Raw genomic sequence first — 24,112 nt, 5'->3', positions numbered from 1 at the left:
GTCTAACGTTTATTTACATCGGGCTTAATTTACTTTTATATATCGTACCAAATTACGATGTTCCCTAGTCATAGTGTTAAATGGAACACCCACGTATTTTTATTTTTATTTATTTTTTTTAATTTCTAATATCACTGTACATTTTCGTTTAAAAGTCAGCAGACTGACGCTACTGACAATATTGGCAAACGTATGAGTTATTATCAGTGTCACAACAGGCTTAATTTAACTTGATTGCTGGAAATGAACGTCTTTATCTTATGCGTAATTTCCATCATAGCAGCAAAACAATACGAGGCGCCTAAACTGGCAGCCATGCACACGTGACAAATTAACTAATTAACGTCCACCAATCGACGCGGCGACAACGTCAGAAAGTGTAAATGGTCCATTTAGTCATGTGGCGGTTCGACTGAGACAGACTTTGGTTACTTCCGTTGTGGGTTTACTGAAGTATCGAATGTACTTCGGTATCCTTCGTTATTCTTACCGGAAAATCGCGCAGTCCGGAACCGTGCGACTGCTACGGTCGCAGGTTCGAATCCTGCCTCGGGCATGGATGTGTGTGATGTCAAAATGGCTCTGAGCACTATGGGACTCAACTGCTGAGGTCATTAGTCCCCTAGAACTTAGAACTAGTTAAACCTAACTAACCTAAGGACATCACACACATCCATGCCCGAGGCAGGATTCGAACCTGCGACCGTAGCGGTCTCGCGGTTCCAGACTGCAGCGCCAGAACCGCGCGGCGACTTCGGCCGGCTTGTGTGATGTCCTTAGGTTAGTTAGGTTTAAGTAGTTCTAAGTTCTAGGGGACTAATGACCACAGCAGTTGAGTCCCATAGTGCTCAGAGCCATTTGAACCATTTTCTTACCGGAAAATGAGTAACGTCTATACAATCAACGTGCTTTACAAGTTTTCTCAGTTGGTCTTTTATTCTTTCCGGTGTTGCTGCTTAGATATTTCGGTTACTTGTTGCAGAGCACAAGTGAAAACTGCAAATGAAAGTGACGGTTTTGAACGGATGCGTTTCTCTTTTATTATAAAAAAACGTACTAAGCTGTGAGACGAGATAATGTAGTGTAGTATTCTACAACTGGTATAAAATGTATGTAGATAATAAATATTTGGAGAAATTTAAGTTAAAGTCGTGACGCGACGTTGAGGTTGTAGTTCCGTACTGCACATACAAATGAGACACTGAATTGTTCGTGATAATTGTATTTATGACCTGAAATGTTTGTTAATGTCTGTTTCAGTAGAAGTAACTTATTAAGAAAAAATACCGAAATATGGAACAGCAGTACGGACTGGAGACCTACTGAAGATGGCAGAACCAATGAAATCACTGCTTTAAACTTAGCAGCTCCTCTTACGGAATATGTGCAAACTAATACGAATGGCTGGCCTGATATGCAATATTTTGAATGTGAAAAACGCTCATTTGATGCAGAAATATAGGGCCCTGCATAACCTCTATTAGAACGTACACAGATCAGTATTTTGAATGTTCAGATATTTCGAGTGGCCGCCGCTCGTTCCAAGCTCTGGGAAAAGAACAGGTTTTGTGGGTGTGTAGCGTCTGTCTGTTCCAAATGTTCCAAAAAATAGTAGTTATGTTTGAATATCGAGACGGAGGCTCTTTTCGAAAGCTAGAGCCTCGTATTATAGGTTAAAACAATGGTTTTCGTGATTTTATTTCCTCACTATAGTGTTAGCACAGTGTTTATTTTATCCACTTTCGTGATCTGTTTTTAAAAAGTGAATGAAACGCAAGCCCAAGTAGAGGACGTGGACGGTAAAATTCATGAGCTATTGGAAAATATTAGTAATAGAATACTGTAATAAAAACATCAGTAGTTCAGAAGGTTACAATCATGTTCTGGCTGATATTTAGAAAGAGTCAAGGTTTCCTTAAGCACAAACATTGCGTCACAAAGAAATGGGACAGTCTGTAATGTACATACCAGATTTTATAATTACATATTACTGATGTCATTAGAGTCAGAAACTGCCGGCCGGAGTGGCCAAGCGCTTCTAGGCGCTACAGTCTGGAACCGAGCGACTGCTACGGTCGCAGGTTCGAATCCAGCCTCGGGCATGGATGTGTGTGATGTCCTTAGGTTAGTTAGGTTTAAGTAGTTCTAAGTTCTAGGGGACTGATGACCTCAGAAGTTAAGTCCCATAGTGCTCAGAGCCTTTTGAACCATTTGACTCAGAAACTTATGTAGATTTTGTGGACATTAGTGGTCCTTCTTGATATTAAGTAAAGTGTTAGGTATAGGGAAAAAATCAAATTTATATGTTTTTAAGAAAAACTTTTTATTTGATGTGTTACAAATAATTTGAAGTGAAGAAGTGCAAAGACCTGTGTGTATCGTAATAGACTATATACTTTAGGGGGTAAGTTGTATTTTTTTTAGATTTTTAAACAAAATGCAGTGACAGATGTGGCAATTTAAAGAGAATCATGCACGACAGTATGAAAATGTACGAGTTTTAGCACTCACCACTATAATGATATGGTACAATACTTTAATGACTTCTGCCCCCGCTCCCCATTTCACCAGACCAAAATCTTGGACTTGCCCCCGGTCTGTTGACAACGAAGAACGCAAATCGTGTCGTGTAAATTAAGACATGTGTTCCCTACAGTACGATATACTGATATCACAGTAATGGAACACAATACGTGACTATTCAGTACAAAATGCGAAGCACTGTGTTCTATGTGTAAAACAGACCCCCACGAGTGTGTTTTAGCTGGGTTGCTGTGTTGAGAGGTCAGCGATGTTTGTGGATCGGGATAAGGACGGGCGGCTGAGGCCCCTCACAGAGGAGAGCCGTTGGCCGCGTCTGCTGGCAGGGCGGCAAGAATTGAGCCGGCGGCCGCCGTTGTAAACACCGCGTGGGGACCGCTGCCAGGGGCTGCCAGCCGCCGGGTTCAGCCGCTGCTGGTCGCCGCTTATTTCGCGACAAATTATCTCGGACGGCCTCTCCGCTATAGCTGTCCGTTCCCGCTACGAGTCGATTCTGTTTCTTCCGACACAGCGTCACTCTGCACACAACGGTCGAGATCTGGGGCCTTACCGGCTTCCTAATCCGGCGCTTTTCTTTCAAGTAAATTTCTTTTAAGTAAATTAAAATATTATGGCGTCACTGGTAGTGCTGCAAAGTGGTTTCAGTCATATCTTACTAATAGAAAACAAAGGGTGTCATTACGTAACACTTCAGCAGGAGGCAATCAGACATCATCTGACTGGGAAGAAATTACATGTGGTGTTCCCCAAGGTTCCATACTAGGTCCACTACTGTTTCTTGTGTATATTAATGACCTGTCATCTGTTACATTACCAGATGCCAAGTTTGTCTTATTTGCAGATGATACAAACATTGCAACAAATAGTAAATCAAATATAAATTTGGAAATGGCAGCTAATCAAATTTTTACTGGCATTCATATCCAATTCACTATCATTAAACTTTGAAAAGAGCCACTATATGCAGTTCAGAACTTTCAAGAGATTTCCTTCTGGTGTGTGTATAAAACATGATGACATGGAAATAGAAGAAGTTGAGAGTGTAAAATTCTTGGGATTACAACTTGACAATAAATTCAGTTGGGAGCAACATACTAATGAACTGCTAAAGCGCCTAAACAAATCTGTGTTTGCAATGCGAATGATGTCAAACATAGAAGACATAAATATAACAAAAACTGGCATATTTTGCTTATTTTCACTCAATTATGTCATATGGTATCATATTTTGGGGTAACTGCACAAACAGAGAAAAATTTTTTAGAGTACAGAAGCGTATAATAAGAGTAATGGGTAGTGTAAATCCAAGAACATCATGTCGAAACCTGTTCAATGAATTGGGCATATTAACCACAACTTCTCAGTATGTTTATTCCTTAATGAAGTTTGTTGTAAATAATACATCTCTTTTTCCAACTGACTGCTTATTACACAGTATCAATACTAGGAATAAGAACAATATACATAAAGATTTAAAATCACTTACTTTTGCCCAGAAAGGAGTCCAGTATTCAGCAACGCATATTTTCAATCAGCACCCATTAAGAGTTTAGTTTCAGACTAGGCAAAATTTAAACATAATTTAAAAGGGTTTGTAGAAAAATATCCGCTACCAGTCACAATAAAAGGTTGTTTATTCGCCACACGACTGGTTTCGGGCTTGCGCCCATCTTCAGGTGTTTATACAAACACCTGAAGATGGGCGCAAGCCCGAAACCGGTCGTGTGACGAATAAACAACCGTTTATTGTGACTGGTAGCGGATATTTTTCTACAACCCCATAAAGGAACAGTCACGGAGTTCGACAGCATCTACTATGGATAAAATTCATATAATTTAAAAGAATTTTTGGTGGCCAACTCCTTGTATTCCGTCCATGAGTTCCTCAACAAGTGCAGTAGACCATTCTAATGAAAATTTATTATACTTTAATTTTTGACAATACTTGATTGTAACAGTCAAGTAACTACCTACTGTGTGAATGATGGATTTAATGAAAGCAGATGTAGGTATTAAACCTGTAAATATTAGAAGTTTAAATTTAATTCATGTACATAATTTTACTGTCTGTTGACTGAGGATCATTAAAATTAATGAAACTCAAGTGTTTGTAATTACATTTTTGTAATGTGTTTATGGTTCAAATGGCTCTGAGCACTATGGGACTCAACTGCTGAGGTCATTAGTCCCCTAGAACTTAGAACTAGTTAAACCTAACTAACCTAAGGACATCACAAACATCCATGCCCGAGGCAGGATTCGAACCTGCGACCGTAGCGGTCTTGCGGTTCCAGACTGCAGCGCCTTTAACCGCACGGCCACTTCGACCGGCCAATGTGTTTATCTGACATGTTCTACACCCAGGAGGATTACCTCTTTATTGGGTCTATGGAATGAATCATTAATCTAATCTATTCTAGGGGCTCTTGCACTTCTTGGAAAAGTGTCGAATACTTTTTCATTTTCTTTTTCTGAATGTTAACCTATATCCAGTCACTGTTCCTGCTGAGTTTGATCAACTACCCTGCTAGCCATTAAAACTGCGACACAACGATGCTGGCGTTAACAAACGTCAAACTGGCAATTGCACTATATGCTTGGTTATGCTAGTGATTAACATTTCAGCGGGACAACATAAAGTAGGTAGACTAACGCCATCTACGTTCTGTATGTAAAGAAAGACTGCGCGGCCGGTTCCTGCTTCAGATATCACATATGAATGCTGATTGTGAAAAAGCTGCGCGGAGTGACCGCGAGGTTTAAGGCGCCGTGTCACGGAGTGCGCTGTCCCTCCCGGCAGAGGTTCGAGTCCTCCCTCGGGCATGGGTGTGTGTGTGTTGTTCTTAGAATAAGTAGTGTGTAAGTCTAGGGACTGATGACCTCAGCAGTTTGTACCCTTAAGAATTCACACACTTCAGAACATTTGTGACAAGCTCTTGTTGTTCCTCATATAACAAGGAGAACTGTTTACCGGCATATGTTCGAATTTGACAGAAGAAGTATTGTGGACTATCGAGATGAAGAATTACCGTTGCACGATGTGCACTACCTGATCAAAAGTATCCGAACATCATAGTGTAACGGGGAACTGACCACTAGACGTCAGAGTCCGACTCGCCTGTATACACACTGATGAAAGAAGTCATCGGATAGCGACATACACATATACAGATGGTGTGACACTGGTGTCAGCTGTGCTCAGGGGAGTCACGTGAAAAGGTTTCCGGTATGATTTTGGCCGCAAGACGGGAATTAACAGACTTTGAGCGCGGAATGGTAGTTGGAGCTAGAAGCATGGGACATTCCATTTCGGAAATCCGTAGGAAATTCAATATTCTGGGCTCTACAGCGTCAAGAGTGAGCCGGGAATAACTGATTTCAGGTATTATCTCTCACCACGAACAACGCGGTGGCCGACAGCCTCCACTTACCGACCGAGAGCAGCAGCGTTTGCGTAATGTTGTCAGTGCTAATAGACAAGCAACAATGCGTGAAATAACCGCAGAAATCGGTTTAGGAAGTACGACGAACGTATCCGTTAGTACAGTGCGGCGAAATTTGGCGTTATTGAACTATGGCAGCAGACGATCGACGCGAACAGCACGATATCGCCTGCAGCGTTTCTCCTTGCCTCGTCACCATATCAGTCGGACCCTACACAACTGAAAAACTGTGGCCTGGTCAGATGAATTACAGTTTCAATTGGTAAGGGCTGATAGTAGGGATCGAGAGTCGTGCAGACCCTACGAAGCCATCGACCCGAGTAATCAACAAGGCACCGAACAAACTGGTGATGACTCCATAATGGTGTGGGCTGTGCTTACATGGAATGGAGTTGGTCCTCTGGTCCAACTGAACCGATCACTGAGTGGAAATGGTTATGTTAGGCTACTTGGAACTTTTGCGGATAACAATGCGCAATGTCACTGGGCCACAATTATTGCGATTGGTTTGAAGTACATCCTGAACAATCAGAGCGAATAATTTACCGTCCAGCCAGATCGCCCGACGTGAATCTCTTCGAACATTTATGGGACATAAGCGAGAGGTTAGGTCGTGCACAAAATGCTGCACAGGTAACACTTCCGCAGTTATGGACGGCTGTAGAGGCAGAATGGCTCAATATTCCGCAGGGAACCTGCAACGATTTCTTGAGTCCATCCTACATCGACTTGCTACACTACAACGGGCAAAAGGGAGTCCGACACTGTATTAGGAGATATCCCACGACTTTTGTTATCTCTGTGTAAAAAAAAGCCGGGGAGTGTTGAGCTGTCAGCAGAGAAGCAGTAATAGCAGAACGGTCCAGTCAGCACAACCCAGTGACTTGGAACGTAGACTGGTCATTAGGTGTTACTCGAGCAATAAATGCCTTAGGTACATGTCAGCCCTTGTAAAGCTGCCAAAGTCTGATGTTTCTAATGTGAGTCTGTAAGAGACACCTGAGGTACTATAAAGAGAGATTCCAATGCATAGTGGGTGACTGGAACGAGAGATTTGCAACAATGAACCACGCTATACCCTGTGGCAATCTGATGGAAGCGTTTGGGTTTCACGAATGTTAGCAGAACGTCACCTGCGATCTCGTGAAACGCGAGCAGTGAAGTACAGAGGACGTGGCGCTGCGGTATGCGGATGTTTTTCGTGGTTAAGGCGGTTAGGTTGTTATCCGCTTGTTCCACTTAAGAAAACGCTAACTATGGAAAGATATTAACACATTTTAGAGTACTGTGTACTGCTTACAGTAGAGGAACAGTTCGCAGAGTATAGCTGTTGTATCAGCATATGCGACGCAATGGTTTGTGGACAACAACATTTCTGAAATAGACTTGACTGTCCAGTCCCAACTTGAACCCAATGGAACGAATTTGAGATGAGTTAAAATTTCGCTCCAGACCCTAGCGTCCGACATCACTACGTTCTCTGGTTTCGTCTCTCGAGGAAGAATGGGCTGCCATTGCTCCACATACATTCACATACCTCACCGAAAACGTTGAAAGGTCTCTGTTGGATTCCTTTCATGTTTAATTTCTCAAATTTGTTGTCTTTTATGGAATAAATTCCTCTTCTAAATTTACTGTGGCGTTTCTGACTATCTGGGAGGAGACTGAGTAGTGGAACGTGTTACTTTTACACGTAAACAAGAACGATCTGTCACACTACTACACTTTAAAACACAGTATATATGTAATTCATGTCACACAGTCTCATACGGAACCTACATCCGCTTTCTGTTATATACTGTATATGATAAGATACTGTCATCCCCCTTCCCTTCTGTGTGAGAGGATGAATGATCAAATGTGTTTGTAGTTGCATGCTTGAGGGTAGCAGACAAGGCTGTCTGCTAGAGAACAGTGGGACCAACGTCGGAACAGGTAGCTACGGTTCCTAAAACCAAAGAGGTTTCTATTCTTAGTATGGTCCGGTCCGTCCGTTGTCATGTTGGTATAGGAAGCTGCCCCTCTGGCCCCTTCCGTTTGTCTTTGTGAGCGACCCTCAGGAAGCACGCTGGGCAGTAAGCAGAGTTGCAGCCGGCCAGTAGGCAGTAGCAGTCTGGCGGTGGCGAGCGTCTGAAATGGTAAGATCTGCGGCTAAGCGCGTGTCTGCTAAGTCCGTAGGACAATGGATTTGTTAAGTTCAGCCTATCTGAGAATTTAATCACTTTTATTTCGGGTTAGCTCTAAAATATCTAAGGTTACCTTAAATTGCAGCGTAGTGTAATTCTCGTGTGAGGTTCATATTATTTTCCGGGAGTTGCTTTGTTACTACTTTGTGAGTTAAGTGGAACCACGTGTTGATCAGTAACTCTAAGATCAATCTTAAATGCAAATGCTTGTGTGATTATAACGTCTCGTCTTGACAATATTTTGAATATAGCAACTTTTCTTTATGTTCAACCCACGTGGAATGTACTTTGCGAGACCAGTACCACGTGCTTATATAACTGTTTGACCCGTCAGGTTAACAGTAAGACGTTAACAACCAGTTCGAGGTTTTTCTTTTGTAATTTGCTTTTCGATCTAATTTATTTTTATTATCTAAATTATTGTGGAGTTATACGCTTTCTGTAAACCAAGTTGACCACGTGAAGCATGTGGTGTAATCATCAAAGTAGCCCTCAGCTATTCTTCTTGGGAAGATTTGACAAAGAGTTAATATGAATTTAGTATACCAGTGTGTGGTAATTACATGACGGACAGGATTGTGCTACGAACGTAATTTCTTTGGGTGAAAATTTGAATCTGTTGGTTGTGGTTAATTTCCTCTTGCATGTGTTTCAATGTTCTTTGTGTGTTGTTTTATGAATGCAGTGTTGTATCCAGTCTCCCAATCTTGGCTCCATATTTTATGTGTTCCGTAATATTCCAATCTCACATTTTCACAATCGTAAATAAGGCACCAGCTCAGTATAACTCACGTATAATATGCTGAAATTTCGATGATAAATCTTAAAATAAATTTCCAAATATAAACTGATTTCTTTCTTTTTATTTAAATTCTACTTTATATATATATATATATATATATATATATATATATATATATATATATATATATATATATATATATATATATATTACCGGTTGTTGTATGACTGTAAAAGATTATAATCAATGTTAGTCTGATTGGTAATGTGGTAAACCTAGACTAGTTACCAGCAGAAACAGTTGCTTAGTAATGCAAGATTAACTTCCCCAGACAGATCACAGCTTGCAACCCGGTTTCATTGTATATTAGCACCGATTTCAGCATAGCAAATTCATGTAGCAACATTACAACGTTTCCAGCAGAGTTCAATCTGTTGTAAAGGCGAAGGGTGGACACACTCTATATTAAGGTCCACTGGCCTTGCTGCAGTGGTAACACTGGTTCTCGTCAGACCATCAGAGTTAAGCACTGTCGGGCTGGGCTAGCACTTGGATTGGTGACCATTCGGTGTGCTGAGCGCTGTTGGCGAGCGGGGAGTGCACTCAGCCCTTGCGAGGCTCCGGTCTCGTAAACTGACATATGCCCGGGAGAGAGGTGTGCTGACCACATGCCCCTCTACATCCGCATACAGTGACGCCTGTGGGCTTAGGATGATACGGCGGCCGGTCGGTGCCGTGGGGCCTTCATGGCCTGTTCGGACGGAGTTTAGTTTCTAAGTTTTTAATAGGTATTTGGATACTTCTTATCAGATAATGCAGTTGCGTTTTTATGGATCCCACGATTGTAGTGCGAATATGAAATCAATTTCTTCAGGAGGACCGTAGTTCATGCCATGCAGAATCTAAAACGGCCCTCACGCCCCTTTCAGCCCTCCAGAGCCGTACAATGAATCGGGATATTTGCTTCTTAGCAACAAGATAAATATCCACGTGGACAGTACGACGCTATTTGGAGCATCATGGACTCTCAGCACGACGAAAATGTTGGGTCTTTCCTTACGGCGCTAGTAGAGAGTGACCTACCGATAATACTGTGTCCAGCGACAAATCTATCTATCTCTCGCTTGAGCCTTGTCGCACAGTTACGCAGGGTTAGCCATCGTTAATCGGATTTGGCATGTTAATGTTGAAGGGGTGGCTGGATGCCCTTCCTGCCGCCACCCCGTACCCCACAGGTAGGAATTAGTGTACCCCAACTGTCTGGAATAGTGCGAATCTGTCCAGATGTCTGCGAGCCGTGTAACTGAGGCGGAACATGGGGACCAGCCCGGTATTCACCTAGTGGGATGTGGAAAACCGCCTAAAAACCACATCCAGGCTGGCCGGCACACCGGCCGTCGTCGTTAATCCGCCGGGCGGATTCGATCCGGGGCCGGCGCGCCTACGCGAGTCCAGGGAGCAGCGCCTTAGCGCTCTCGGCTACCCTGGCGGGTCTGTGTGCAGCGACAAAACGGAAGGAAAATTAGTGTTTGACATCCCGTCGACAACTAGGTCATTGGGGACAGGCCAGCGACAAGACCGCAAACGGATGTGGCACCATGTAGTCATTTCAAACGAGCCGGGCTCTGCTTACAGCATCCTGATGGGCGTACGAGTGTGTGTAGGCTCCAAGGAGAAGCAACGTTGCCATACTGCATTCGAGATAGTCCAACAAGCACAGCACCTAGCGTATGGTGTAGGGTGCGAGTCGGTATACAATCTGATCACCTCTGGTTCGCTTAGCCGGTAATTTAGAGAATACATTTTACCTTTATCACGTGTGAAGGTACGTGCTATGCTCTGTCTCCGTGACATTGTATTTCAACAATATAATGCAAGATTGGATGTTGCCTATTGCCTACCTCGATCCAGAGGGTGTTCGACTGTTGCTTTGGCCATAGCGTTTTCCAGTTCTCTCACCCAGTAAAAACATCTGGTCATGGGTTAGCACCACTCACCAGCCACTACGACTGATAATCATTGAGATGAAGCGGCATGCAATGACATACCCGCATCTGTAATCCAAACTCAATTCGATTCGACGCCCAGCTGGGTCAGGACTATTGTCGTTGCCAGAGGTGGCAGCTCTGCGTACTAAATTTCACACCTTGTAAACTTACGAATCACCTACAAATTTAAATGATGTGTCGGCAGCTGGGCCAACACCTTGTAGATAGAGGTGGCTTAAAAGGCACGCTAGACTAACGCAGACGGGCGTGAAGTACTGGAACAGGATACGTAATTAATGCTATGAAGAAAAGTACGTAGCTGGTATAATACTTATCTTTAATCAATCATTGTGGTACATCGCACAAAGGAGACTTTAATTACAATCACTGTAAGGCTAATGGCGCCTTGCTAGTTCGTAGCCATTAACTTAGCTGAAGGCTATTCTGTCTCTCGGCTAATGAGAGAGAAAGGCTTCGTACGTCTGGTCGCTAGCTCTGTCGTCCGTACAACTGGGCTGAGTTCGAGTCAGTCTCGAGACCTGCCTTGTGGTGGCGCTAGGTTTGCGATCACACAGTGGCGACACGCGGGTCCGACATGTACTACAGGACCGCGGCCGATTTAAGCTACCACCTAGCACGTGTGGTGTCTGGCTGTGACACCACATTAAACATGCCTTCTTCCTACCACACTGTTTACACACAGTAGTTAAAATGTCATATTTTATTATCCTTCCTGGTATTGCAGTTGTAATGGCGAGCAGTATACAAAGCTACGAGCACCGTACGTAACTTCTTGTTTTTTGTTTTTTCTCTCATCAAAACGATAAACTTGGCATTGTCATTGTACCCATAGATTTGTTGATCTGCCTAGACGTCTCAGATCTCTCAGTCTAATTTGAATATTTGTTATCAGTTTTAAAAAAATTGTTCAAATGGCTCTGAGCACTATGGGACTTAACATCTGGGGTCATCAGTCCCCTAGAACTTAGAACTACTTAAACCTAACTAACCTAAGGACATCACACACATCCATGCCCGAGGCAGGATTCGAACCTGCGACCGTAGCGGTCTCGCGGTTCCAGACTGAAGCGTCTAGAACAGCACGGCCACACCGGCCGGCTATCAGTTTTATTTCACAGGCTGTACAGATGCATACGATTATACGAGCACCAGCTTATCGACGTGGCAGCCAAAGGAGTTTGATAACTACTGGATATCGGCGGTGGTGGTCAGTGATTAGCGGAGAGGTGAGTCTGTCACGTTTCGGGCAGGTTTCACGTATGGATACCGGATGCTTCTGACCGCTATTGGGGATAATTGAAGGCCACGCGGTATCGAGACTGGATTATCCAACCTATTGCCCAGCCTTCCAGTCAACATTCCGATAAATGTTTCGTCTTCCAAGACGATAATGAAGGAGAACTACACCTCCCACCAGGAGGGTGGACTCTATGAAACAGAAACGCCTTCGGTATCTACTGCCGTAAGCCCGATTGAGGGTGCTTGGGAACAATTGAACCTTGGCCTGTGTTATCGCTGCAACCCTCATTGCACAGCCTCATGATAGATGCCGTCGCATCACATTTGAGCAACAACTTCTCGGTCCATAGCTCGTGGTCCTTTTGCTACCATCACTGCCTCTCAGTCCTGTGCTGGAGGGTTCGATTTCCAGTCCGGCGGGAGATTTCTCCGCTCGGAGTCTGGATGTTTGTGCTGTCCCAATCATTTAATCTCATCTTCATTGGCACGCAAGCCTCCAAAGTAGCGTCAAATGGAAAGATTTCAAGCAGGTGGCTAAACAACCACAGAAGGGGTCCCCTGGACAAAAATGCCATATGATCATTCCATTTCAGCAACGTCTCGACCAACTTGTAAAGGGAACGAATAAAAGGTCCAAGCGGCTATAACGCAAGGGGTGGAGCAGCACGGTATTGTTATCCAGCAGCAGATTTTGTCTCCACAGATGTGGAAAGCTGCGACTACAGAGTTCCCGAAAGCCACGACAGGACAGTCCAATAGTTTATAGAATATGCACATACTCCCTAGGAGAACACACTTATTTACGGAACACTGAAAAAGTAGCTTCGCTTGGTCATTTTACATGTTTCTGTTAGTCGGTAGATGCTATTCTGAACGCTTTGGACCGCTGAAGCCTCATTGCTTTAAATTGATTCACGAGAGGTTTCCCTATTTCAGCTCTTCCATCAACATGATACAGTTTTTTAAAGAAATGACTTCTCCAGGCCCACATTAAGCTAAGAAATGTCTATAACAGATATCTTCATACTGGAAGTAAATACCGTCTTTAATATCACCCTACTACTCTAACTATGTTTAATTCTTTTTTTTTTCCAAATCAAGCAGAGGAAGTATTTGAATGAACTCTGGATGCTATCATGGCTGTTTGCATCTACCAAGCTGGCTACGACAAATGACACACTGTACGACTGAAATATGCGCACCAAGAGAGTGTAGGTGACTGTTGTAGTCACTGCTCACTGCTTTACAACTCAGACAAAAATCAAGCTCTCGAAATGAGGTGTACAGTTTGTTTATAACCCATAATTGTCTTTCATATAATGACATTAGAATAATTACTGTTTTCTGAAATTTTATTTGGATTATTTCTTATATATATATATATATATATATATATATATATATATATATATATATATATATATATATATATATATATATATATATATATATATATAAACGAAATGTATTTTATGTGCGTGATAAAACACAGCATAAAGGATATTTTCAATTTATGTTGCACGCTAATTTTTTATCAAGAGTTGGATTTCGACTGTTTTCATATCTTACAAACGACGTCTTTTTAATAAGAAAATAGGTAATTACCCCATGAAAACAAATCAATATGGGAAAAGGATTAAAAACTACAGTTACGCTGGTTGGTGTGACACAACGTCGTCAGTTTGCGAACCACGTCGCATCCGTCTGTGACTCGCCTTATATAGAAGGAGCGACGTGGAACTCTGTTTACGGCATAGCACTCCTATTTCGAAAGATCTATGGTGATTTAGTTTTTTAATGGGTTTGTTAGCTATTTGGTGCTACAGAAGAATGCTGAAGATTAGATGGGTAGAACACATAACTAATGAGGAGGTATTGAATAGAATTGGAGAGGAGAGAAATTTGTGGCACAGCTTGACTAGAAGAAGGGATCGGTTGGTAGGGCATATTCTGAGACATCAAGGGATCACCAATTTAGTATTGGAGGGCAGCGTGGAGGGTAAAAATCGTAGAGGGAGACCAAGAGATGAATACACTAAACAGATTCGGAAGGATGTAAGTTGCAGTGGGTACTGTGAGATGAAGAAGTTTGCACAGGATAGAGTAGAATGGAGAGCTGCGTCAAACCAGTTCAAAATGGTTCAAATGGCTCTGAGCACCATGGGACTTAACTTCTGAGGTCATCAGTACCCTAGAACTTAGAACTACTTAAACCTAACTAAGCTAAGGACATCACACACACCCATGCCCGAGGCAGGATTCGAACCTGCGACCGTAGCGGTCGCAGACTGTAGCGCCTAGAACCGCTCGGCCACCCGGGCCGGCGTCAAACTAGTCTCTGGACTCAAGACCACAACAACAACAGCTATTTTGAGGCAAATGCTGTGATACTTCCGAAAACATATCCAAGACTGAAATATGATCTGAAGATTGTTCAGGGCGAGCTATTGTCCTGGTTCTATTGCGTAGCATAGATTATGATATTACGCGATGCAGCAAGAGCAAGTCTTAGCGGGACAAACAATATTTTAATGTTCCTACAGTGTGATTAGACGAACGTGAACAGAGAGAAGGTATTGACTGCGAACTGAACCTCAAAGAGGGTAACAGTGCAGAAGGTGCCAGTTTCTTTTTTATATGACCCGCAATTCCAACGTAAGAGATGATGAGATAAAAATACAGAAATTCGCTAGCTGTATAAAAATAGTTATGAAATAGTTTAAACCGTTTGGACCTAATGAAGGGAAAGACAGCAGGCTTGAAACACTCGATGAAGAAGCAATAAAACATTAGTTACTTTTCGGTCTGTACGCTCTATTACATAAGAATACTTGTTCATTTAGGAAAAGTTCAAGAATGATAATAGATAAAATATTCAATCTGAATCCGCTATTCAGCGAAAGATACTAGTGATGGTGTTTGCACGGTGCTGACATAAATACCACTGGCCCTCTGAGATTTTTTATGTAGACAGTGCCCTGCTAAATGTTTAATATTTACTGAAGAAATTAATAATTATTCCAAAAAATTGTTTGAAGTTGATTCTATTTCCTATTTCTATTGCCGTAACTAACATCCGGTCTCCGTTTCTGAAAAGTTTATTTACCGCATCGTAAACTTTGATCTGCGTGTATTTATATCTTTATTCGTTTACATATATTGAAACTGTGGCGGAAGTGACAAACCACGTCGGAATTTAAGTAAATGTTTTTAGAAGACATCTGAAAGTTACGGTCTCACTAGCTGGTGTGCCAGATCAGTAGCGATTTTGCAGTGAACCAATGAGACAACCGACCTACCGATGTTCAAGAGACGGGAAACACTCTTAAGGAGTAACGGAAGTCCGCCATTTGTAGGCAAAGAGTTGTTTGACATTACGGCATTTCTTTTATCGTTTAGATAATTCGTCTAGGATACACATGAACATGTGCAAAGCACGTGTACAAGGAGTTGCATGTAATTTTACAGATTTGACACTGTACGTTCACCCTGAATACGCCGCGAAATCAGCCCCCATTAGCTAGTATTTACCGAAAACCTTTTTCGTAGAGAATAGTCCAGCGGGATTGGAAAGAACTCAGGACACTGTTATTTGCAAAAAGAATACATAGAAAGAAGGATCCTTTATTGTATGATTGTATGATAGCGGAACGAACACTGGTAGCAATTACTTCTGTAAAATATCTGGGAGTATGCGTGCGGAACGATTTGAAGTGGAATGGTCATAAATTAATTGTTGGTAAGGCGGGTGCCACGTTGAGATTCATTGGGAGAGTCCTTAGAAAATGTAGTCCATCAACAAAGGAGGTGGCTTACAAAACACTCGTTCGACCTATACTTGAGTATTGCTCATCAGTGTGGGATCCGTACCAGGTGGGGTTGACGGAGGAGTTAGAGAAGATCCAAAGAAGAGCGGCGCGTTTCGTCACAGGGTTATTTGGTAAGCGTGATAGCATTACGGAGATGTTTAGCAAACTCTGCAAGACTCTGCAAGAGAGGCGCTCTGCATCGCGGTGCAGCTTGCTGTCCAGGTTTCGAGAGGGTGCTTCCCCCTACTTATACCTCCCGAGGAGAGGAAAATTAGAGAGATTCGAGCGCGCACGGAGGCTTTCCGCCAGTCGTTCTTCCCGCGAACCATACGCAGGGAGGTAATGACAGTGGCACCTAAAGTGCCCTCCGTCACACACCGTTGGGTGGCTTGCGGAGTATAAATGTAGATGTAGAATAAAGAGATAGTTCATAAAATTATAGACTAATATCGCCAATGTCCGTTTGTTGCACCATCCTGGAGCATATCCTATGTTCAAATAATATGCAGTAGATCCAGATAAACGGATTCCTTCTTGTCAGAGTTTTGGAACGTTTTAGAAAGTATGATATTGTCGAATAATAACCAATATATGCCCTATGATACCGCAGAGTATTTTCGCAAATATGTTACTAGGTAGATTAAATCCTGACTAATTGAACCAAGTGCTTTATAGTGGACCGTGAATGTTCAGCAAAAACACAAATAATATGGAATTTGCCACAAGAAAGTGTAATTGGACCACTAACATTGTCAGTATACTTAAGCTGTGCACTGCGTTGTCCGCAGACATTGCCGTTGTCTACAACGAGATACACTGATCAGACAGAATGTTATGACCACCTGCCTACTATCGATATTACACCGTCCATGCAAGGGCAGCGTCAGCTAATGGGGAATGACTACCAGTCAGACACGTAGCGTGTAGTATCAGTGAGCGTATGTAGAACGGGAAAGGAGTACAATCTATCTCAGTTTGGCCGAGGGCAGATTGTGGTGGCCCGGAGGCTCGGCACGGTCATTTCGGAAACTTCACTACTTGTCGGGTGTTCGAAGTGTGCTGTCGTGGATATCTTCAACATGTGTCGAAACCAAGGTGAAACCAGGTCCGGACGTCGTGGGATTGGGCGGCCACTCCTCGTTAACAGATGTCGGACATCGTAGGCTGGGCAGACTGGTAAAACAGGACAGGCGGCGAACTGTGGCGGAACTAAAATCAGACTTTAGTGCAGACAGAGTACAAGTGTGTCTCAACTCTCAGTGCACCGAACACTCGTAACGATGGGCCTCCTCAGCCGACGACCCATGCATGTTCAATGTTAGCACCATGTCATCGGCAATTACGACTGAAATGAGCACATGACCATCGGCACTGTACGTTGGCGCAGTGGCAGAGCGTTCCATGGACTGATGAATCTCGATACCTTCTTCATCAGCCGATGGTAGGGCTCGAATCCGTCGTCTTCCAGGGGAACAGCTCCTTGACACCTGTACTGCGGGACGGAGACAAGCTGGCGGCGGCATTTACGTGGGCGTCCATGGGTCCAGTGGAGCTCGTGCAAGGCACCGTGACGGGCAAGTACTATGGTACAATTGTTGAAAACCACGTACACCCCTTCATGACAATAGCGTTTCCCGACGGCAATGGCATTTTTCAGCACGATAATGCGCCATGTCACAAGGCCAGCAGAGTGATGGAGTGGTTCTAGGAACACAGCGGTGAGGTCCAATGCGTGCGCTGCCCCCCCTCCCCCCCATCCCCCTCCCCCCCCCAGCCCGCCGGTTCTGAACTCAATCGAACACATCAAGGATGTAACTGAACGTGGCACCAGAGCTTATCAATCCGCTCCCAAGAATTTACGGAAATTGCATGAACTGTGTGCGCAGATGTGGTGCAAACTATCTCCAGCGACCTTCCAAGGCCTCACTGCTTCCCTGTCACCATGTGTAGCCTCTTTTATGGGTGCCAAAGGTGGACATACCGGCCATTATGTAGGTGATCATAATGTTCTGGTTGATCAGTGTGCTGTCATCTGACGTATGTAGAAATACAGAAAAAATTAACATTTGGTTTAGCTAAATGGGGAATGAATGAAGAATAATTTCACCCACAGCAAGAAAGTAAGTTCCGTACACTCTCGGATTAGTAAATGAGTGTTGAACATTTGAAACACGTCATATTGCTTAAATCTGAAGGGCTAATACTAGATTTTAACAGCAAATGTAGTAAGTAGGCTGTTCAGGTTTTTATGTTGGTAACGCCACGTAGCGCTCTGTATGAAAATCACTGAATGTGTTGTGTGCAGTCTGTGGCTGGTTGGAATTGTTGGAATATTCGCTATTGTAGTGTTGGGCAGTTGGATGTTAACAGCACGTAGCATTGGGCAGTTGGAGGTGAGCCGCCAGCAGTGGTGGATGTGGAGAGAGAGATCCCAGAATTCTGAGAGGTTACTATAAGCGGACGATCTGGACGTGTGTCCGACAGAAAAAGGAAATTTGTAAAGATGGATGTCATGAATTGATATATATATATATATATATATATATATATATATATATATATATATATATATATATATGATGACTTTGGAACATTATTAAGGTAAATACATTGTTTGTTCTCTTTCAAAATCTTTCATTTGCTAACTATGCCTATCAGTAGTTAGTGCCTTCAGTAGTTTGAATCTTTTATTTAGCTGGCAGTAGTGGTGCTCGCTGTATTGCAGTAGTTCGAGTAACGAAGATTTTTGTGAGGTAAGTGATTCATGAAAGGTAGAGGTCATTGTTAGTCAGGGCCATCCTTTTGTAGGATTATTGAAAGTCAGATTGCGTTGCGCTAGAAATATTGTTTGTCAGTTTAGTGATGATCAGAATAAGTAAAGAGAAAACTGTTTGAGTACGTTGCGTTTTGCTCAGCTGTTTGAAAATCAAATAACGTAAGAGGTTTACTAGCACAGCCATTCATAATTTTTCTAAGGGACGTTTCAATGTAGCAGGGAAAGCGAATCGAAGATTTTAGTTTGTTGGAAGGCTTCGGGGAAAGGAGAGGGCGTGTGTAAAACAAATCGCAAACAAGATCGCGAGTAATGGATGAGTATTGGCCAAGAGTTAGGATTTCTTTCCAAAAAGACGTCCAACGGATTCAAAGATGGGCTGCTAGAGTCGTACTGTTTCGGTACAGGCGATAGATATTACGACGAATAGCAGCTAGCTCTAAATGTAGAAAAATGTGAGTTAATGTGGATGAGTAGGAAAAACAAATCCCTAATGTTCGGATACAGCGTTAGTAGTGTCCTGCGTGACGCAGTCACGTCGTTTGAATATTGAGCGTAACGCTGCAAAGCGATGTGAAATGGAATGAGCATATAAAGATTGTGGCAGGGAAGGCGAATGGTCGACTTCGGTTAACTGGGAGAATTTCAGAAAAGTGTGGTTCATCTGCAAAGGAGACTGCATAAAGGGCTCTAGTGCGACCTGTTCTTGAGTACTGGTGGAGTGTTTGCTAGATTTGTTACCAGTTGGTCCGAGAAATACTCAAGTCTTACAGAGATCCTTCGGAAAATCTCTGGGAATCCCTTTGCGGTAGGTGATATTCTTTTCGAGGAAACTATTAAAAAATTTTAAGGAACCGGCATTTGAAGCTGACGGCAGAGCTATTCTAGTGCCGTCAACATACACTGCGCACAAAGAATACGAAGATACCATACGATGAAGTAGCACTCATACGGAGGCATATAGACAATTGTTTTCCCCTCCCTTTATTTGCGAGTGGAACAGAGGAGGAAATGACTGGCAGTGGTACAGGGTACCTCCCACCACGTGCCGTACGGTGGCTTGCGGAGTAGGTATATACACTCCTGGAAATGGAAAAAAGAACACATTGACACAGGTGTGTCAGACCCACCATACTTGCTCCAGACACTGCGAGAGGGCTGTACAAGCAATGATCACACGCACGGCACAGCGGACACACCAGGAACCGCGGTGTTGGCCGTCGAATGGCGCTAGCTGCACAGCATTTGTGCACCGCCGCCGTCAGTGTCAGCCAGTTTGCCGTGGCATACGGAGCTCCATCGCAGTCTTTAACACTGGTAGCATGCCGCGACAGCGTGGACGTGAACCGTATGTGCAGTTGACGGACTTTGAGCGAGGGCGTATAGTGGGCATGCGGGAGGCCGGGTGGACGTACCGCCGAATTGCTCAACACGTGGGGCGTGAGGTCTCCACAGTACATCGATGTTGTCGCCAGTGGTCGGCGGAAGGTGCACGTGCCCGTCGACCTGGGACCGGACCGCAGCGACGCACGGATGCACGCCAAGACCGTAGGATACTACGCAGTGCCGTAGGGGACCGCACCGCCACTTCCCAGCAAATTAGGGACACTGTTGCTCCTGGGTTATCGGCGAGGACCATTCGCAACCGTCTCCATGAAGCTGGGCTACGGTCCCGCACACCGTTAGGCCGTCTTCCGCTCACGCCCCAACATCGTGCAGCCCGACTCCTGTGGTGTCGCGACAGGCGTGAATGGAGGGACGAATGGAGACGTGTCGTCTTCAGCGATGAGAGTCGCTTCTGCCTTGGTGCCAATGATGGTCGTATGCGTGTTTGGCGCCGTGCAGGTGAGCGCCACAATCAGGACTGCATACGACCGAGGCACACAGGGCCAACACCCGGCATCATGGTGTGGGGAGCGATCTCCTACACTGGCCGTACACCACTGGTGATCGTCGAGGGGACACTGAATAGTGCACGGTACATCCAAACCGTCATCGAACCCATCGTTCTACCATTCCTAGACCGGCAAGGGAACTTGCTGTTCCAACAGGACAATGCACGTCCGCATGTATCCCGTGCCACCCAACGTGCTCTAGAAGGTGTAAGTCAACTACCCTGGCCAGCAAGATCTCCGGATCTGTCCCCCATTGAGCATGTTTGGGACTGGATGAAGCGTCGTCTCACGCGGTCAGCACGTCCAGCACGAACGCTGGTCCAACTGAGGCGCCAGGTGGAAATGGCATGGCAAGCCGTTCCACAGGACTACATCCAGCATCTCTACGATCGTCTCCATGGGAGAATAGCAGCCTGCATTGCTGCGAAAGGTGGATATACACTGTACTAGTGCCGACATTGTGCATGCTCTGTTGCCTGTGTCTATGTGCCTGTGGTTCTGTCAGTGTGATCATGTGATGTATCTGACCCCAGGAATGTGTCAATAAAGTTTCCCCTTCCTGGGACAATGAATTCACGGTGTTCTTATTTCAATTTCCAGGAGTGTATATGAAGATGTAGAACGTTGTAGCAAACAAGCTCGGGGAACTAAAATGGGAAAAGTCGGAAGGAAGATAGTTTTGTTCTCGTTCCATCTGTTGGGTAAATTTAGAGACAGACTGTGAAGAGTTTAATTCTCACTATTGTGTATCTCGTTAGGAAACGTGAGAACAAGATAAAAGAGAGTAGTGCGAGTACAGAATCATGCTCTGTCATTGCTCCCTCGCTGAATATATGTGTGACAAGAAAGAAAATCACTAATATCGGTACAAAGTAGCCTTAAGCTGTCGGCACACGGACCGTGCTGTCGAACGTTAACGTTGAGCGTGCCAAGTTCAAGGTGCTGCTGAACGCTCAGGAACGATGCGACTTGTGCATACGGTACGTGGGCCCCAACGTGGTATAAGCGATCGCAACGCACTCCAGCGGCAGTCGTGGGATGTTTGTAGTTCGTAAATCATACTGTTTACCCAGTAGGCGCGCGTAAAATTCCCACGTTAGCTCTATTAAAACGCACATTTCCTCCATTGTTCATATCCTAGTCACATTGTTCTATATGTAATAAACACAACTAAAAACTTCAATATCCATGTACATATTTTTAAGAGAAAATGGAAAGTACCATGTCCAACCAATAAGGACACAGACTTATAAAAGTTCCATTACAAACAGTGCGACACAAATTTGCGAAATAGTTCTCCACATAAGATAAACACTATTTTATCTTTCCCACATTTTAGTAAAACCCTGAGGTCATTCTTACTTTATCACTGTTCCTACTGAGTAGCACAATCTTTACAACATATAAATTACGAAACTCAAAGTAAAAAGGAACAAAATATCTTTATACAAGTAGCACAAGCTGTCGTGTACATTAAGCCAATCAAACAAACTCACTCCTCAAAAAAAGGTGAACTTCTATTTACACAACATCAAATATTGTAGTATACACTTACATTAAACTAATAATAAAGCATCAGAACCTGTTAGGAAAAAAAATTACACTTGGCGAGACGGGAACCAACATCAGAACATATCTGATCATGAAGCATCAACGCTACTCACTACGCTTTTTTTTTTTTTTCGTGTCATCCTTGAGCAGGGGCCATGCTAATATTCTCTGTATATGCGCTGCCGAAGCAAGTACGTCGCTAAAGCGACAACGATTCATTTGTGGCCAATTCTAAGATGGTTGCCACTTGCTAAATGCTTTAATCGTAGCTATGTTACTAACTGAAATTTAATTGCAACAAATTGTACCAAGAACAATGTGTTTTTGGTTGATTCTCAGTGTGTCGCTATCTTCAAATGACATACTCTCATAACACGAAAGTTACAATAATTCTTTTGCCACGAATATAATGCCTCTCTATTTTATTGCAACGAATCACTCAGTTAACAAAGGGTTTTCGAGTGATTCTCGATTTTCTGGTGCTCAGAAACGACATATATACGTATAGGCTTGAACTAAATGCCAATATGGCGTCTCACAGCTCAATGCTAAAGGGAGCTGGCGTGCGAGGCCTACGAGAAAGACAGGCTGCGGCGCGTACGTCACGAAGGTAGTCCTGCGCTCGCTCGCTCAAATCAGCAGACAAACTACGTTTCTACACCTGTTAACTCGTAACTAGGCGTGTCCGTACAAACTGAAACTGAATCTTCTACTGGAATCCGCTATTATGGAATGTTACTGTTATTAGTCCTATAATGATGGGAAGTCCATGGGCCCACTTATAATTTGTTACGGCTGTACTGGCGTACAATAAAATAAAAGCATGCTAAAATGATTATCAGTTGCATAATGCACCACTCCCAGCATGTAATGAGTACTGTTAAGCAGAAGAGACTAAATGCTGTAAACAAGCCGTTATACCATTTATATCGAGTATTGATCTTAAATTAAATTTTGCTGTAGTACTGTTAATCATAATAGCAGATTCCAGTGGAAGATGCAATTCTCGTTAGTACTTACACTCCCAGCTGCGAGTTAACAGGTTTAGAAACGCTTTTGGTCTGCTGAGCTGTGCGAGCGAGTTCAGGCAACACCGGCTCAAAGGAAGGCCTCGGCGCTTGTTCGTGACGTCACGTCAGCTAGGCACGGCGAACGCCACGTCTGTTGCAGGCATACTCGTAATGGTGGTGTCTCCCTCCCTGACAAAGGAAAATGTGAAACTATTGGCGGTAGTTGACCAACACACATTGTTCTGAGAGATTTCTGCAATCAATTAATTGTGCAATTCATTACACTTCTTAACAAGTAGTGTACTCCTGAACTTAATTTTCCACCTGTTTTAAGGATTGACAAACAAAAACAACTTCATGGTCCAGCAGCAAGAGAATTTGTGCTTCTTTACCTTATTTGTATATCTGAGGAAGTTACGTTTGTACTGGGTTGATTTTACAAGAAACTTTGAACATATTGGTGCTCTTCTTTAGGCATCTTGGTTGACTATGGGGTGAGGAGCACTGAATGTTAATGAAATATCTTGCGATTGTACACGTTGGGGGAGGGGGTGGGGGACAGAAGAAGAGGCAAAAGAGAGATACTTGTTTTATCAAATAAAATTTTTTTATCTTATAAAGTTTCTCCTTTCAGTTGCAAGAGGGGAATACTCGTATTTATCTTTCCTAATGTGGATGTTTAAGCTCAGCAGTATTTTCGATGTATGAAGCTATTTTGTTTCCTGTTTAGAATTCCTTTCGTTGAAAACGACCGTAATCTAATGACTGGCAACAGTCGGACATTTACACATGTAAATTAGTTCACATTTCCAGTGACGATGTCAAAATAAATAAAGAAAGAAATAAAAGAAACGAGTTCATTGTAAGGGGGTTGGGGTAAGTTTCGATAAGAAAATGGATCAAGTAAATATAGT

General features: G+C 43.4%; 1 protein-coding gene and 1 non-coding gene across 6 annotated transcripts in view; both read right to left on the bottom strand.

The window, feature by feature from the left end:
- The window catches only part of LOC126235694 (G protein-activated inward rectifier potassium channel 3-like), a 690,709-nt gene that overhangs the window by 386,401 nt on the left and 280,196 nt on the right, over positions 1-24,112 (bottom strand). The gene's annotated exons all lie outside the window — the stretch shown is intronic.
- LOC126237751 (U6 spliceosomal RNA) lies at positions 22,294-22,398 on the bottom strand. Its single transcript, XR_007545199.1, has one exon. It is a non-coding gene; the product is annotated as a U6 spliceosomal RNA (small nuclear RNA).

Source organism: Schistocerca nitens, chromosome 2 (assembly GCF_023898315.1).
Source record: "Schistocerca nitens isolate TAMUIC-IGC-003100 chromosome 2, iqSchNite1.1, whole genome shotgun sequence".
NCBI classification, from domain to species: Eukaryota; Metazoa; Arthropoda; class Insecta; order Orthoptera; family Acrididae; genus Schistocerca; species Schistocerca nitens.
Note: the sequence above shows the minus strand (reverse complement) of the source record. Positions and strands in the feature narration are given on the sequence as shown.